The 11679-nt window shown below is 36.1% G+C and overlaps 1 long non-coding RNA gene across 9 annotated transcripts; it reads right to left on the bottom strand.

The window, feature by feature from the left end:
- Positions 1 to 770: 770 nt before the first annotated feature.
- On the bottom strand, positions 771 to 9679 carry LOC149951618 (uncharacterized). Of its 9 annotated transcripts, none has more exons than XR_016479854.1 (5): positions 9470 to 9679; positions 7221 to 7248; positions 4202 to 4310; positions 3643 to 3698; positions 771 to 1242 (listed from the first exon to the last, which is right to left on the bottom strand). It is a non-coding gene; the product is annotated as an uncharacterized LOC149951618 (long non-coding RNA). The 9 variants fall into 9 exon arrangements; XR_016479856.1 differs by lacking the exon at positions 771 to 1242 and adding an exon at positions 2740 to 3561 and having other exon boundaries at positions 3647 to 3698; XR_016479857.1 differs by lacking the exon at positions 771 to 1242 and adding an exon at positions 2740 to 3423.
- Between the last annotated feature and the right edge of the window lie 2000 nt (positions 9680 to 11679).

Raw genomic sequence — 11679 nt, forward strand, 5'->3', positions numbered from 1 at the left:
ATACTCGTCGATTATTGAGTAGTAAAAATTTGCCTTATTCGAGTACTCGACTACTCGAATAAGCCGCTTGCCAAACTCGTCGAGTTATTTCCCCGTCGATAATATTCAGCCCGTCATGTAATCGTCTAAAAAACGCCACACTCCCCCTCTAAAAGAGTCTCTTTCTCTTCGTCTACCCTTACCAAAAAATAAGTTGGATTTTAGTTGGTATTTAGTTGGTTTTCACATTTAAGTTGGTTTTTAGTTGCTATTTAGTAGGTTTTCACATTTAAGTTGGTTTTAAGTAGGTTCAAGTTGCCAGCATATTTTAATTAACTATTTAAAGAGGTAATAAGTTGTTTTTAAGTTGTTTTTAAATTGGCTGGAAAATACTCATTTTTTGAAGTTGGTTTTAAGTTGGTTTTTAGTGGTCAGATAATTCCTTATAATTTTTAAGTAGGTTATAAGTTGGCTTTAAGTGGTCTTTATTAAGAAAGCTTTTAGTTGGTTTTAAGTTGGTGTAAAGTGGTTTTTAAGTAGGTTTTTAGTTGGCATTTGTTCCAAATACCAACTTAAAAAGTTACAAGACCACTTATTTTTTGGTAAGGGTAGCCCTTTTCTCCACCGATGAAGCGTTTTATTTTATCTTCAACGCGCGGCTGCACAGTACACAGCTATGATATTAATAAATGCCATCATTACCTGGTACTCTTAGGCATACGGTACGACGGCTAGCTTTGAATTGGTAGTAGTAACAAGAACTTTCTCTAAAGTTTCGGTTTCGAATCGAGCTTCACTTAGGCGGTTTTTCACGACTCTGACAGCGGCGTTTTTCGGGTGTTAGGCTTCACGTATTCTTTTAACAATTAAAAACCGTACGGAACTATGTTAAAGCTAAGTAGAAGAATAATATAATTAAGTTAATTTAGATTTTAAAGTTATTAAAATTAATTAAAATTTTTAATTAGCTACTGGTTTTTCTTCAATCGACAACCCCGGGCGATTTTTCAAACTACTCGAGTACCCGAACGATTTTTCTTAAATACTTGATACTCGAATAAGGAAAAATTTTAGCTTAATCGAGTACTCGACTCGACCAAAATATTACCCGACTCGACTACTCAACGAAAGCTTGTCGAGTACTCGATACCCGACTCGATCACCAAAAACCACTACTTGCACATCCCTAAGATAATATGTTTCTGAAACGTAAGGCAGACCAGTCTGATCTAGAAATTTTTTGATAGACTCCATGCTTCAGAACTACAAAAAAAGTTTTGATAATTATATCTTAGTGGTTATGAAACCTTCCCAGTTTTTAACCCAAATTTTTAAATCCAAATTGTTTTGGGCTTTCAAAAAAAAAATGCATGCATGGGTCTTGCTTAATAGGTAGTGCTATTAACCTGCAATAGTTTACTATAAAGAGAGCCAACACAGAATTAATGAATTCAATAAAAATTCAGAAATAAATATTTTGACAAAAATATTTATTAACTTTTGCCCTTTTTTTGATGCACAGTAAAACTTCCATAGGTGTTTTTGTTAAAAGAAAAAAATTATAGCATCATGTTCAGCACATAACTACATTTAAAACAAAAAGGGATAAATTTGCACATTTTACTACTTTTTACTTAAGATGTTGTTTTAAAACCAATAAATTTTCCTTTGTGGTCGGGATGTGTATTATGATACTTTTCTTTCATTGGCTAGGCCAATATTACAACATCTTTTATTCTAAACGCACAAAAAAAATGAGGTTGTCATTAGAAATACAACTTCCATTGTTTGAAAAAACCTTATAATAAATCTTTAAATTTGAAATGGACTATTAGTTTCCACCAATAAAATTTGTTGCCATTAAAACCCTTAAGTCGTCTACACTTTAAAATAATTGAAATAAATTATTGTTAACTATTCTTATCCCTTTCCGTGATTGTAGCCCACGGCCAGATTAAGCAGGGTTGGCACGATTTTTCCAAGGGTGGAAAAAACCGCGGTTTTTTCCTGTTAAAAACTGTGTGGAAAAATGTATTTCCATGGTTTTTCCACACCTAGTAGCAAAATTCAATAAAAAATTAATAAAAGCAGTGATACTCTCTTCTATTCTATTCACTCGTCTGTCTATACATAATACACAAACCAGAAATTATACCACAAATTCGTAACTTAATAGATATATTAATGAGTAATTTAGCCTGTTTCACCGGTTTTCCCACATGTCCCAGCAAAATCCTGTTTTGGCTGGGTTTTGCGAACCCTGATTTTAAGTGTGTTTTCTCAGCACTATAAAGGTGGAGGGGAAAAACGTTAAGATTCCATTTATGTCCTGAGGCAGTATTTCACAATTTTGATGCATATTGCAAGATTTCTTTGGCTCGTGGGCGCAGTACTTCACCTCTTGTAGTGGTTAATCCCTTACCAAAAAATAAGTTGGTTTTTAGTTGGTATTCAATACTATTCACATTTAAGTTGGTAATAAGTTGGTGGGAAAATGCCTTTTTCTTTAAGTTGGTATTTAGTTGGTTTTTAGTGGTCAGAAAATGACATATTATTTGTAAGTTGGTTTTAAGTAGGTTTAAGTTGGTATTTAGTTGGTTTTAAGTTGGTATTTGTCTCAAATACCAACTTAAAGTATTTCCTAGACCACTTATTTTTTGGTAAGGGATCGTCTGTGATAAAGGAATGATCATTCAGATATAATGAAACTGAAATAAATACAAATGGTACATAAAAATTGCTCCCCATTATCACATTATCAATGGAAACATGACTAAAGACCTTTTCACACGAGCCAACTTTTCAAATCAAAATACTGAGTCAGCAAAAATTGATCAGTGATACATCTTTTCTTGTGTACTTTTTTAGTGGATCAACTCATCGAACTTTTATTCACACGAACGAACTAGTTGACTCAACTCAAGTTTACTCATCTAGTTGGGTCAAAAAGTTGGCTCGTGTGAAAAGGCCTTTAGTGTTCTTTATTTTCTAACTTGTCATAAGATACACCTAGAATTTGTAGTGGGAATTGTAGAAGCTGTCTTTTTTTTAAATTATGATAAACCTTTTTGTGAGTCATGATTAAATTTACATTTCATGCAATACATCAGAAATTCCAAGAGCTAATGTGTTACGCATGATTTTTTTCATTACTGGTATTGCAATTTATTTTTATTCTATAATATTTATAAATCTTGAGGAGCTAGCCATGCACTTCCTAAAAATCTGCACAATGATTACAGGCATATGAAACTAAGTACAGTCTTGTGGTTATACTAAATTACATATCACTTTGGTATCTAAGCATTTAACACAAATATCATTGGCTTTGTCTTTTTATTCCAACAACAGCATGTAGTTTTGTTATTAATTTATTTTTCCTGTGACACGGCAACATGAATTCCTATATCTGTGGTCTCTTTTCACCAAAAGCCAGCGGCAAATCTAAGGGTTGGCTAAGTTCAGTGCAATAAATAATGTGATAGCCGGACCCTCACATGTTCAGAAAAGGCTTCAAATCAAATTTAACTAGTGAACGCCAAGGACCTTAATAACGTTACTGACTAAGTTGGCAATGGCCAACTGTAAATAATTGAGAGACCTGCTTTAAATTTACTTATTTTGCATAAAACTTAAAAGAAACTAATAATAGTTACTACTCACGCACTGGCTTAAGGAGAGTTATTAGTTCCCTCAACTGAACTGTGTACAGACTCCACCTTAGAATTTAAAAAAGAAATGATTGATCATCTTGAAAATATACAATTAAGGGGGGAAATATTAGTTGGGCAAAGCAGCCTAGGACCACAAACTACCCATAGTGTTCAATAAAAGTGGTAATGGTAATTGGCTGGCAATGATTTTCTTTGATTTCTTCATTGAGATAGATCCATTAATTTTTCTATTTTGAAAACATAACTTTCCAATACACCAATGAGAGTTTTTCTCATGCTGAAAATATACCATTATCAAGTCAGTCCAGGAGCTATATAGTCTAAGACTTATATTTATTTCTCGCCATGTTAAAAATCACAAATAAACAGTTTCACTTAGCTCTGAAGCTTGGAATAGCAATTGAATATGTAGTGACAACATTTTCATGGAGCATTTTATGTTTATTAGAAACTTAAGTATAAGCTTTAAACTATATATGTATACGCGTGAAATATCTAAGGAAGACTATGGTGCCCTAAGAGATTTCATGTGAATCTAAGAACATTACCAAATTATATCTTCAAATTCACTTCTTCCTGATGACGCCTCAATAATGCCATTTAAGAAAACGTTTTTTATTTCCAATTTCATTTTGTTGTCCAATGAACAGCCATAAACTAAAAAAATTACTTTATTCTAAGCATATTAGGATGTAATGGTTAAAACTAAATTTAATTATGCTAATTTTATTTAATTATACCTAAGAAATAAACCCACACTAGTTGGCACCAATAGTACAATTTCTGTACATGTTTTATGAAGTAGACATAAATAGACCTGGATAACGGTTCCAAAAATTTCATTGCTTCGTAAATTACCTTACATATATGAAAATAAAACCAATCCAAAATAACTCTTGAGCGCTAGTTCTTAGCAATGAACTTCTAAGAAGCATGCGACCAAACTTAAAATTTACTATCTTGAATAATTTTGCTGTTACCTGGTACAATGTTGAAGAAATGCCCCGTACACGGCCAAACCACACACTTTTAAATGAATGTACCAAATTTCAATAATACATCCCATAAGTGCAATTGATCATTGAATTAAACAAAAATAAAATAGCCAAGATAGGAAAAAGGATAACAGAAGACTTAGTTAGGAGGACAAGCTTGTCTGTCCAAGAGTCTAATAGTGTCGATATGATACTTTGCTTTTGTGTTGAAAAGAAAGATAAAGAAATAAACTATCTATTTCCACATTATTGGTATTGCATACTAAAAGACTAGGCGCCTTGGTATTTTGAAACAACTCTTTTTGCTATAAAGCAAAATAATACAGATTAAACAGAAGAAAACAATTGAGCTGATCAAGCTATCAAACATGATTTACACTTCCATACATTATGTTTCACACTGGGAAGGTGGACAGGACTTACTAAAGGTTTATTATTTAAGTAGGCAACAAGAGACCAAAATATATTTCCAAAATGATGACCTCTAGAATATTTGCATGTTTTTAAACACTTCACTCCTTTTAATTTTGAAACTTAAAATTGCCAGTTTTCAGTTCAAAAGATCAAATTTCTCTACATGGACAAAAGGCATGGTGTAGCAAATATTCTAGACTTTCTACAGAAAATCCTACCTCTAATTTGCTTTCAGCACTAATAAAAATTTACTCTCCAGAGGTTTCCAGTGAGCTACTACCTCGTCATTAGTATATAATCTTTAATACTGGAAAAGGATAAATGCCGTGTCGACTCAAGGATAATGTGATCTTGGAATGCTAAACTATGGCTAAAACTCAGTGCCTAGAAACTCATAACCCAATTATTGGTTTCATTAGCAATGCATGTAAAGAATACTAGTCAGGAGTTAAAATTCAGGCTAGCAACCGATATTAAGCACAAGCATAAACCATTAATAAACACATGTCCCTTTAAAATCAATTTTAATTTAATTAAGTAGTCTTGTGTATAGGCCAAAACTTACTTTCTTGCCGGGTTGAAATACATAGGAGGGTGGTGGCCATCTCTTCATGCCACTAGAGAAAACAGCTCCCTACACTTAATATTACCATTAACCTTTACAAGTTTTTATAGAAAGGGGAACCCGAAGATATCGGGTGAAACTTCCAAACTCAACACAGAAGTAGTTGCTCTAGCTTTTAACCCAGAGCCACAAACTAGTATCGAACCTGGCTACTCTTGCTGAGAGCTTTATGTCATATTGTTAGAAAATATTAAAAAAAAACATTTAACTAGACTAAAATTCAAAAATTAAAAATAAAAAGCAAATAGCTTTTTAAGTTCTGACATGGAATTGCATAGCTAAAATGGCCGCCTTAAGTAATTTAAATAAGCACAGTTATGTTAAAATAACTAAAAAATTAAACAAATTCCTTTTTAAAGATAATGAGGCATAAGCTTACTTTCTTTCCTTTTAGTACCATAGAATTTCACTGCCTTAATTAACACTGGCGATTTCCGGTTAACCAATATTTAAACAAATTACCCTTACCAAAAAATAAGTTGTCTAAAAAATATTTAAACTTGGTTTTAAGTTGGTATTTGTCTCAAATACCAACTTAAAACCAAGTTTAAACCTACTTAAAACCAACTAGAAGTATACTTAAAACCAACTCTGATTTCGCTTAATGGAGGCAACTTAAAGCCAACTTAAAAATAATATGAAATTTTCTGACCACTAAAAACCAACTAATTACCAACTTAGAAAAAAGAAGTATTTTCCAGCCAACTTAAAACCACCTTAAAACCAACTTATTACCCCTTTAACTAGTTTCTTGAAATATGCTGGCAACTTGAGCCTACTTAAAACCAACTTAATATCAACTGAAATGTGTAAACCAACTAAAAGCCAACTAAAAACCAACTTATTTTTTGGTAAGGGTAGTTGTATCTAATTTTTAGGCCTAGAGTTTAACTTATTTTCTGTAATTAACACAAAAATAATGAAGATAGACAGGTGTAAAATGAAACTGACAATTTAATAAAATATCACTTAATTTATAGCAAATAGGGCTTATACTAAGCCACAGTGATTTTAGACTAAAAAATTATAATTGAAGTGGAGCAAAACAAACTTTTAAAAGTTTGCAAAGTAATCGGAAATATTTATAAGGAGAATCACGATACGTTTTTAATGATAAATTAAAAAAAAAGGTTAATTAAAATAGATTGCTCTTACCATAGAAAAACCTCTGTACTAATTAGCCTGACAACGGCGCTAGTATTGGCGCCAAAGCGACCGTAGCTTAGTTTTGTAAATTAAGTAATTAAAATTAAACCTCCAAAGAGTTTTTGCTAATTTTCATTTTTTAATCCTCCTAGGTATGATTTTGGTTTCCTTTTTTTTCTAGATTTCAGGGAAGGCTGAGTAACCATGTTATATTTTTTATTTTATTTTAGGGGCGGCATTTATATTTTTCACAAGGAAATTCCTAAACCTAGTAGAGACAAAAGTAAATTACAAGCTTGTTGACAGTGAAATCAAATAACTACCATGCCCATAACTGGACATCACTGCTTTTATCAAAGATTTCTAAAAGTATGTATTTAAACCTACCATGATTTCTTCAATTGCAAATTGATTCCTGTAACAAAAACCTTTCACTTTAGAAAACACATAAGATCTTTTGATTTTGCTAATTCAACTTCTCAATGACACAGCATTAATGCAAAAACACTCGTACCATGAAAGTATTTTGGTATGCACAGGCTTTAAACGAGCGATCTTTCCAATACCTTGGTGAAGCAAATTTCGCGCTGCGTTTCAGACACTGGGCTTTTCCATGTAGTTTAAAAGGCTGTAGCTGCACAATGGACCTCTGGTCGAAGTGCAGGGTTGCGCTTGACCCAACCACCCGGCCCCTACTAATTATTATTATTGAAGGGGTGGAAAGCCTCGCACTTCGACCTTAGGTCCATTGTACAACCCCAGCCTGTGACTTTAGGTAAAAAAAAGTCCTATTTCCGACACAAAGTTAAGAATCTGTTGGGCCGGGATGTTGAAGAAGTCATGCGTCTCCAACCGATGCATACCAAGATGCTCAAACCTTTGAGCCGCATAATAGTCACAGCTACAAAGAATGTGATAGGCAGTTTCCTCCTCGGTTAGACAAGCCCTACAAATTGGGTCATCAATGACTCCAATAAGATTTAGGTGTCTGTTAAGTTAGCAATTATTATGTTTCGTCTAGGCGTTGAATAAAGACAACAAGGTTGACTTACTATAAGTTATTATAATTAATTTAAACGAATACGTTATATAACAAAAAAAATAATTATTGGTATAACAATAGTAATTGCATAGCTACTCTCTACATCGCCCGGTCATTCTGTTCATCATCGCTGCTCGCGAAGATTCGAGTAAACCCAGGAGGTTTGGATGCGGTAGAGATAGCGCCATCTTTTGCTCAATACATTTCAGCAATGGCCTGTAAATAGGCCAGTTACCAACCTTATATTCGTCTTAATGAGCGAGAGTAGCTCTTTTGCTCTCTGCCTAGAGGGGCCAGGGATAAACTCATTGTCCTGCCTTTGACCATTCATCTCAAGCCAAAGCTTGAGTTGAAAATCCGATATATACTTGGATGTCACGGGGGATGGGAAGAGCAAATACAGGCCCACTAAACCCAGCTCTTGCACCCTCCCGTCCCAAGGCGTCAGCCTTTTCATTCTAGTATACGAAGTTGTAAGTTTTTTAAATCTAGAATCGTTCTCTTAATAGTTTATTTTTTATTGCTTAAGGTTTTGCAGAAAGATTACAATTTATGTCACCGATTAGAATCGGTTCAGTATTAACGTTTCGAAGTAGGCTATCTATTTACCTCCGAAGTACCACCGTTAGACCCTAATTAAAATGTTGAGGAGTTATATAAAGTATACCAATATTGAGTTTGCAAAAATTTGGATAAATGATTGTTACCATTATTTTTGTATTGAAGCTCGTATAAAAGCCATCACTAGCTTTATAAGCGTTTTCACTGGGTAAATAAATAAATAGATAAATATAAAATTGTCATATGGAAGAGAAGAACTCGATAGTGGCTTGTGGATGTGAGTAGACTCCAAAAGAAGTCTAGACTTTCAATAAATGGCATAACAACTTAATTGAATGCCGTACTACATTACTACACAATTAACAACAATACTACCTCATTAACTACAGTACTACCTCATTCACTATAGTACTACTTAATTAACTAACTATAGTACTACTTAATTAACTATAGTACTACTTAATTAACTAACTATAATACTACTTAATTAACTAACTATAATACTACTTAATTAACTAACTATAATACTACTTAATTAACTAACTATAATACTACTTAATTAACTAATTATAGTACTACTTAATTAACTAATTATAGTACTACTTAATTAACTAACTATAGTACTACTTAATTAACTAACTATAGTACTACTTATTGAAAAGAGACTTAAAACGGTTTTAAGTCTCTTTTCAATTAGTTTTTCACAATGTGCTTCTCTCCACATCTATAGTACTACTTAATTAATTATAGTAGCACTTAATTAACTATAGTACTACCTAATTAACTATAGTACTACCTAATTAACTATAGTACTACCTAATTAACTATAGTACCACTTAATTATCGCGGTACTTAATTAAATTAATACCGCAGGCCCAAGTAATAAATAGTTAAAAACTAATATTTTAACTAATTAAGCCTTGGTTTTTAAAATTAATTACGAGCTAAAACAACAAGAAAACCATTCCACGAAGTTAAAAAAGTGTAAATAAAACACAATAACCAAGATATTGATATAAAAACAACATTTTACCTTTCTAAATTCGTAATATATAACAAAAAAAGGTATAAGAACAATTAAATACATTCGCTGACAAAATTATTAAGAAATTAGCAAAGAGTAAAAATCTTATTTTCAATCCTATAATCCTACGGAGTCCCAACATGTTGGTTGATTCTTTGGTCGATGCAGCAAATCAAATCCTATCCAAAGATTAATATCAATTCAAATGCATTATAAAGCCTACAGGACTCTAAAATTGTTGACTCTTTCGTCTTTGTAGCACCATGCTAGCCTTTCTAAAAATGTTATGTCTGGCAGCACTGCTCCAGCCTAAAGCTCCATAGACTTACTCATGAGTAAGTGTCAAAATACGACCATTGAAATAGCTCCGGCATGAGCCGGACACCACAACAGTTTAACACGCCCGGGGTAACCGTGACAGAGGCTCCGGAAACGTAGCACTTGAGGGTCAGGGCCGTCCCCCAAAATCATAGCCAAGGCCGATTGTGAGTCGGAGCATACGACAATGTTCCCGAGACCTTCACTGCGAGCGAAAGCCACCGCTTGATTAATGGCAAAGAGCTCCACCGTGTTAATCGGGTGGCCCGGATCCACAACGAACGGACGAGTGACAGCGCGATCAGGAATGCAGAAGCTGGCGCCGGCACAGCTGGAGACGTCCTGGAGGGAGCCGTCGGTATATATGACCACGGAATCGCCGGCCATTGCATGGAGTTCGAAAAAGAAGAGCTGACGCAACTCGACATCCGAGAACTCGGACTTTCAGGAGCTCAGCCAGCGACAGTTGACGTCCGCCTGGACAGGGGTTCAAGAAGGAGGGGAAATCAGGCTGGGAGAAGGAACCAGTTCATGAAGCCAGTCAAGATTAAGAGTGACAAGTTGACGCCAGTATTTGAGGATCGTTGGGGTATTATGTATCGTCCAGATGTGGTCAAAGTGACTGAGAGTGGCCACCGAGCCATTTATGTAGCGCCTGTAGTAGTCGGGAGCATCGGCGGCGGCGGCCAGGTTGACAAACTGCATACCCAGCAGATCTCTACGGTGGGAAAGCGGCATGATCGCCGCTTCAGCTTCCATTAGCTGAATACTTGTCGACTTGGGAACACCCAAGATGACACGAAGTGCAGCATTTTGGAGACGGTCCAAGCGCCGTAAGTGGGTGACAGCCGCGGAGTTATAGACGATGCTAGAATAATCGATCCGGGAGCGAATAAACTGCAAATACAACACCTTGAGGGCGCGGCGAGAGGCTCCCCAGTATGTACCGGAAACCGCACGCAACAAATTTAGCCGTTGCATGGACGATCGATATAAGGCATCAATGTGGGCGCGCCAGGTCAGTTTATGATCGAGGGTAACACCAAGGTAGACAAATTGTTCCACCCTCGCCAACGGAGAGGTTCCGAGTGAAAAGTAGATATCATCGTAAAAGGCCGCGCTTCGTTTGCGGGAGAAGACCATGTATTTGCACTTAGACGGTTGAAAAGTGAGGCCTCATTCGCTGCAATACTCCACCATATTGTCAAGTGCAATCTGTAAGTGCTCCCGCAGAGTGACGGCATGAAGACCAGTAACCCAGAGCGCCAGATCATCGGCATGCTCACCGTGTAAAACGCCCACTGGGCAAGAGTCCGTGATGGCCCCGAGAATGACGTTGAAAAGCGTTGGGCTAAGGGAACTCCCCTGCGGCGCGCCTCGCTTGACCTCGAAAGTGTCCGATACCGTCTCCCCAATACGTATCGCCGCCGTCCGTTTGCGTAGAAAATCTGCCAGCCAATGGAAAAGGGAGCCGGACAAACCCTTCGCCCGGAGTTTCTCCAACAGGGCATCATGGTGAATGCTTCCAAAAGCGTCTTTCAGATCCAAAAAGATAGCCACACAAGAGTGGCCCCTGGCAAGGGCCAATTGAGTATCCTGCACGAGGCGCACTAAGTTATCCGTGGGCCGCCTGCCCTTACGAAAGCCGGATTGGGAATCCGGGATGACAGCGTTGTCGTCCAGGAACCAAGTCAAACGACTCAGCCCCAGTTTATCGAAGACCTTGCCAAGTGTCGGAAGTAACGAAATTTCTCGGTAGGAAGACGCCTTTGGGGATCTTTGCCCGGCTTGCAGATCGGGTGCAAGATAGCGTATTTCCAAGCCTTTGGGTAGGAGCCCGCTTCCCACAAGGAGTTATATAGCTTCAGGAGGGATTCGCGGAAGAGCGAGGGAGTATTCGT

This window comes from Leiobunum rupestre, chromosome 3 (assembly GCF_980474605.1).
Source record: "Leiobunum rupestre chromosome 3, qqLeiRupe1.1.hap1, whole genome shotgun sequence".
NCBI lineage: Eukaryota > Metazoa > Arthropoda > Arachnida > Opiliones > Sclerosomatidae > Leiobunum > Leiobunum rupestre.